The sequence below is a fragment of the Amblyomma mixtum genome, chromosome 1, assembly GCF_055824585.1.
Source record: "Amblyomma mixtum isolate Tamu chromosome 1, ASM5582458v1, whole genome shotgun sequence".
Taxonomy (NCBI): domain Eukaryota; kingdom Metazoa; phylum Arthropoda; class Arachnida; order Ixodida; family Ixodidae; genus Amblyomma; species Amblyomma mixtum.
In genome coordinates this window covers 143,073,823-143,080,541 of record NC_143012.1, presented here as the reverse complement: position 1 = coordinate 143,080,541, position 6,719 = coordinate 143,073,823, and the positions used below count along the sequence as shown (strand labels likewise).

General features: G+C 48.0%; 1 long non-coding RNA gene across 1 annotated transcript; it reads left to right on the top strand.

The window, feature by feature from the left end:
- Positions 1-3,488: 3,488 nt before the first annotated feature.
- LOC149367810 (uncharacterized) lies at positions 3,489-6,429 on the top strand. Its single transcript, XR_016288077.1, has 3 exons — positions 3,489-4,325; positions 4,393-4,509; positions 6,268-6,429. It is a non-coding gene; the product is annotated as an uncharacterized LOC149367810 (long non-coding RNA).
- The last annotated feature ends 290 nt before the right edge of the window (positions 6,430-6,719 follow it).

Genomic DNA, 6,719 nt, shown 5'->3' with positions numbered 1-6,719 from the left:
ACCGTGAGCAGCTTCGGCGCGAATTTCGCCGCAGCTCTCTTCATGGCCAAATCTTCGGTGATAATAGAATGTGCTGAAAAACTACTGATCTCCACCTCTTCCGCAATTTCTCGGATAGTCACACGACGGTCCCGCATCACCAGAGCGTTCACTTCGGCAATGACCTGGCCATTTCGGCATGTTGATGGCCGACCAGAGCGTGGCTCGCCCTCCTCCGATGTGCGGCCATCTTTAAACCAGTTGTAGTATTGCTTAATTTGTGTGCTGCTCTAAGCATCATCACCGAAAACCATCTAAATATTTCAAATGATTTCCACTTGGCTGTCGCCCCATTTCTGGCAAAATTTGATGCATTAGCGCTGCTCCTGTCGCACCGCCATTTCGCTTGCACTGAAAAATTGACGAGAGCACTGCGCACTACCTCACTCAAACGCTGCATCCCAGCGACTGACGCTATCGGCAGGCGGGAAAAAATTCGTGCATGCGCACGACGGTTCAAGGTCTGCTGGTGCAAGCGCGCTTGTTTCATATTCATGAAACAAGCATATTCATGAGCATATTCATGAAACAAGCATATTCTTGTTTCATATTCATGAAACAAAGATCCCCCCATGGGGGATCTGGCACCGACATGGCGGCCAGAGATTCATGCTTGGTCTTTCTTCAGCTTGTGCAGATGACGGTGGCTCTTTCTGGGTTTGGATCGACGCAAACGTCATTGTGTTGCGGTCGCGTTTGCATTTCGGATGAATTCTGCCCGGCTTTTCCGTCATACTAGGACTGCCGCTCACCGCTCGATGTGGCTGCGCTGCCGTCGCCCTTCAGCTATCATCTCCTTTGCTGGCAACCTGGGACACTACACTTCACCGCATGTCTACATAAGCAGCTGTAACAAACGCCCAGTTTGGGATCTGGCACCGACACGGCGGCCAGAGATTCATGCTTGGTCTTTCTTCAGCTTGTGCAGATGACGGTGGCTCTTTCTGGTTTTGGATCGACGCAAACGTCATTGTGTTGCGGTGGCGTTTGCATTTCGGATGAATTCTGCCCGGCTTTTCCGTCATACTGGGACTACTGCTCACCGCTCGATGTGGCTGCGCTGCCGTCGCCCTTCAGCTATCATCTCCTTTACTGGCAACCTGGGACACTACACTTCACCGCATGTCTACATAAGCAGCTGCAACAAACGCCCAGTTTGGGATCTGGCACCGACATGGCGGCCAGAGATTCATGCTTGGTCTTTCTTCAGGTTGGTTATTTTTATCATCCTGTTAGCGGTATACCATTTAGAAAACTGGTGCCAGATCCCAACTCACCATCCATTGTTTTCTTGACGATTATGCAGTGTCTGTCATGCGCGTGTACTATTCGCAGGCTATTACTGCTTTCAGGGGATATTGAACAAAATCCCGGACCCCTGTCAGCTCAACTAGGAAAACATATGTTCGATGTGATTATGACAATACCGTCAATGCAGCAAACAAAGCCTGAAATTCTCGAAGAAATTCGAATCATTCGTACTGAACAGCAAGTTCTGGAGCAAAAGTTGCTGCAATTAGCAGGAAAAATGGATTCTATGGAAGGAAGCGTGCTTCCTATAAAGGACGACGCGAAGAAACTTTCTTCAGATCTTGCTGTCACGTGTAGCAAACTGCAGGACTGCCAAGATGATTTGGAAAATCGATGTAGAAGGTAAATTTGATCTTCTATGGTATTCAGGATACCTTGAGTGAATCTTGGGCTGACTCGGAACGGAAAGCGATTTCTTTCTGCTCACAACAACTGAACGTCACATTTGGCCACGAAGTCGTTGAAAGTGCGCACAGAATTGGTAATTTTTCTCAAATGAAACAGAGACCACTGATTGTAAAATTCTTATCGCTTAAAGACAAACAGGGGGTGCTGTCGGTGGCCTCAAAGCTAAAAGGAACAGATTTTGCACTAAGTGAGACTACTCAAGGAAAGTACGACTTGATAGGCAAAAACTATTTCAGTTTGCTCACAAACGTGGCAGCGAATTCAAGATTAACTTCAATAAGTTGAAAATGCGCAACAAAACTTTTATATACAACAGCCGAACAGACACTGTGGATCTATTTCCTTTGTAGCCACTACAGAATGCGCCCTCCAACAAAATAAGAATAACTGATGCTCATGACCTAGTATCCATAACATCCCCGCAGGGAGGCGTCTGCAGCATGCAGACGTTGGTGAGTGGCGACACCACGGGGTTAACCCGAGCATCCGCAGGGACATCCCCGCAGGGGGATGATGGTGAACAATGCATCACCACGGACCCGAGCATCCGCGCTTAGCCGTGCGTGGCATCGCCGTGTCCGGGGAAAAGGGGATCCTGGTGGTTGAGCAGATGCCGAGCGTTTGGACCTTTAAGGCCCCTCGGCGGAGGCAACACACCACTTTGGCCCCAGCTTCCTGTAGACGGCACCTCCGGCCTGACCCAACCGGTGGAAATCGGCAGTCGCCTCTTCCTGTCCGCCCCTCTATCTTTCAATTTCTTATTTCCTTCCTTACAACTTTCCTGTATCCTCCTCTCTTCTTCGTTTTTTCCTCTTTTTCCTGGCGGCGAGGGTTAACCGTGTGTGACCAACTACCCTGAGTTGAGTCATATTAGGTTATAGTTGGGGTGTACAGCTGGCGTGGGCAGGACTTGCTTGTAAGTTCCTGTCCCGTACCCTTGGGCTCCATGGTGGGTGGCTGGCACCGTGACTGAAACACATTAATTATTTATGGCTCCCCCTTTTTTCATACCAGATCGCTCTCTAAAAAGAGGGCGGAACGATGCAGATGATTTTTTTCAGAAAAGAAAGCTATCTTCCCAAAATTTCATGTTGTCCATAGCGAAGCAGAAGGAAAACAAGCAAGACTGATATCCCCGTTCCTAGTAGCAAAGTGCCTTACAGACACTGTTACAGTTTCGTTTTCATGTTTGTGTTGTGGCGCCACCCGGTGCCGACGGGATAGAACTTGCGAGGCAGCAAGGCAATAAAAAGGACACAGCTCTAGGAGCAGTTGTTCGTTGCGCATTGGAGCGTGGTGCATCATCGTCCGTTTCTTCGAGCCTAGCCGTTGACGGCGACCGCCGAGCCGGTCCGCCTCTCGGCATTGCTCGGTCCACTAACTCGTTACAAGTGGCGACGAGGAGAAAAATTCAAGTTCAAGTTCGTCTTTCCTACGCCCCTTCTGCGCACGTGAGTCCTTCGTTGTTCTGACGAGTTCAATGCGCAAGAATTCCGTCATGCCAATGTTCGGCAACCTCGAAGCGTTCGACGGAGGAGGAGGAGATGCGTGGCCTTGCTACGTTGATCGTCTTAGAGCTTTTTTCATCGCGAATGACATCGCAGAAGCAAAAGAGAAGTCAGTCTTCTTTAGTTGTTGCGGACAGAAAACGTATGCTCTCTTGCGGGATCTCGTGAAGCCCGCCCAACCGCAAGACAAAACCTTGCAAGAAATTCTTTCTGTTCTTGGTGACCACACTGTAAACACAAATAAGCCCAAATAGGAATATAAATGGCTAGTGTCCGCTTTTAAACTCCTTATTGAAAATTGCGCAATCGACTTTAAGTAGTAAAAAAGAGGAAATCCTCCTTTTTTACTGCCGTCGGGAAATCGAGGAGTAAAATAAAGCATTTACATGATTTTACTACTTTTCCAAGAAGGAGTATGTCGGCTTCAATACTCCTTCAGGCCCTTTATGCACTCCTTAGTGTCTGCCCGCCGCCTAGTGGCAGCTGCCGGTTCGCTGCACTTGCAGGTGACGACGCCGGCTCTGTTGTCGCTGCCTGCTCGCCTGTGCTTTTGCTGCTTCACGCACGTTTGTCATGTTACAAGACACCGGATCGCCGCAACCTCGCGCACCAATGTGCGCCACAGACAGTGCCTGTGAAGCCCCCAGTGTATTCGGAGAACGCTTGGTGTTGCATCGCCTGCGACGACAGTCTGCGAGAGGCTTAGCCAGCCGAGCTCCGCCGAGCCAACATGGCGGTGTGTGACGCGTCGACCTCCCCGAAGCCGCCAGTTTGCCACCCGCTCCTTTGCGCGCTCTTGTCGTGACGTAAGACTGGACATCATCGACCTTAGCAGCAACGTGCTGCAATGAACGTCTCACTCAAGCCAGCAATATGTGCAGAAGCAGCGGCTAGTCATTCATTGTCTACGCAGCATACAAGTGTTGGCTGCTGCCGTTTCGCCGCGCCGACATGGCGGTGTGTGTGTGACGCACCAGTTTTCTCGACATCGTCGGCCCCTCGTTCTTTCGCTGTATTGCAAGAATACTAAAGACCGGATTATCATCGTCGTGTGTTCTGGTAAGCAGTATTAAGCTCTCCTTTGATGCCATAGACGCGCATGCACTTAACGCCGCTCCCTTTTCAGTGTGCGTAGACTTGCTGTGAACCACGGGTGCGCCGAGATGAAAGGCTTAACGAGAACAGCAAAACAGCAAAGGCTTCATTGTGGTCCGGTGGAGCCAACTCACACAGCAGGCATGAAGTAAGTATCTGAGAAATTTGTTGTTGCATGCGGCTGAAAAAAAGAGTGTGGCACTGCAGTCGTGGCTGTTACGCTAACATGTACAGCTGGAAGTACGGTCAGTTCTTCTAGGGACCAAATTTTCTTCATGCGTTCAAGCCCCATGAATATGGAAAAGCTGTACAGGCAATGACAGGTGAAAATGCACAGCCTTGGGGTCTGTGAATTTTTGTCACGTTATTACGAACAGTGCTGAGAACCGTGCCCTAATCGGTTGCTTCCTTTCCTGTGTTTTAAGAGGGCCTTGTTATGCAAACAATGCAAGCGATTTTATTCTTTTCAGTCATAGCACAGGACATGGCGACGCCTTAGCGCTCACGGAGATTAGCTAAACTGTTACATTTTCCGAGTTGGTGGCATCTTAACGTTGCAGCGATTTTCGGCAGCGGACATGAGGTTTCAACCATACTGAACGCTGCCTTTTCTGGATGGTTAGGCGTCTAGTTCCAAAATGTGGTATCTTGTAAGCTCTTCGCATTTGAAAAATGTTAAAAGAAGTTTCCACTTCGCGTGCAGTTTCCGAACACATTCCATTATGTGAAACTCGTGGAGGCAAGCGTTCCGGTTCAGACTGCTGATCCCAGGAAGGCAGCGAAAGAAAAAGAATAAAGCATACGCCAGTGTACGAGATCCCCTGCTCGTGCTGGACGTAGTACATTGGCGAAAGCAAGCATTTCCCAGAAAATTTGAAGCAGCACAAAGCGGATGCCAAACAAATGAACAAGGAAGGAAGCGCGGGTTGACAAGGCTGACTTCGAGGGAACTATCCTTGCATCAACTGTCTACGATCAGTGACCCGGCGGATGACTAACCGAAGGCTTAAAAAAGGCAAGCTGTGACTCACTCGCAGTCACACCTGCTGAAAGAACCAAGAAGATTCCCGAACGTGTTTTTTTTTTTTTGGTTGGCGTTCTTTCCCGAAAGTATATTCCTTTCCCAGCCATAGACCTGTGTAGAATGTTTTCTTTTGAACCCTGGCCACGAATGTGAGGGCAAAGCTTAACAGAAGACAGCTGGCGGCGGGAGGGTGGGTCTGGTGGTAGCTTTCTATTCCTAACAATGCCTGCTATGTCAGTCACCCTTGCCCTGCCTTTGGCCTATACGCAGAATGAGGACGTCCTGAAAATGCGTAGCTGCGGGCTCTCCCATCAAGGAAATTGCATGTAAGCTTCCGCTGCGTGTATGCAAAGCGCTGTCTTTTGTTTGCATGTCTTGATTTCAGTAATTGGTTCTGATATGGTGCCTGAAAAGCATGAGGAACCTCTGACAAGTAAAAAAAATTATATCCCGAGGCCTCTTTCGGTGCAGGAACGCAGCCAAAGGCAGCGCGAATGCGCAAGTGCCTCAGTAAGACCATTTTATTTTTTTCAGTTTTATGCTTTGCGGAAAAAATGTTCCCTATCGATGCTGCTTCCCATTCGCCGTATTGCCTTAACGTTTACGAAAGAGGCTCTCTGGAATTTGTGATTCCCTGAAAACCGCGTTTAGCCGCTGTCATCCGACAGGGTACAGGTATGTATTAGCTAGTTGATTACCTACTAAGTTCTGCTAGCTAATCTTTTGTCATGAAAAACGTTTAAACTTCAATAATACTTACTTTATTGAAAAGTGCACTCTGAACGGCTTTGGGACGTTGACTTCTACACTTGAAGCACGTCATACTTCAAGCTTAGAGGTGCAATTCCTCTGATGCATTTGTTTTTCTAATCTTTCTTTCAGAAGGAGCCTGTATGTTGACAGCGAAGCATTTCAAGGTTCCCTCCTTGCTTTCAAGTGTGGCATCTCTATTTTCATTCCTTTGGGTATTTAAATTATGTACCCAAAGACAGCGTGGGTTAAGGCACTCTTCTTTTCTACAGGGGCCAAGACGTTGGTTCTCTGTAACCGTCAAAAGCAAGCTGCCGAACACATGTCTCAAATGTTTTGTACCCAATAAAATATTGTTTGAAATAAATCACTGTAAGTTCATCGACGCATTTATCCTGGACTATCAAGCTCTAAAATGAGCCTTCCATACGAATACTTTATTTCAAATCGGCTTCCGCATCAAGTGAAGTAATATACTCGTCTGGGAATCACAAATGTAACCCTATAGTAAGAAAAATTTCTCTAAAAATTTCCTGTCAAAACTACTTAAAAGGAACAGGCACGTACTCCTGAAATGTACTATA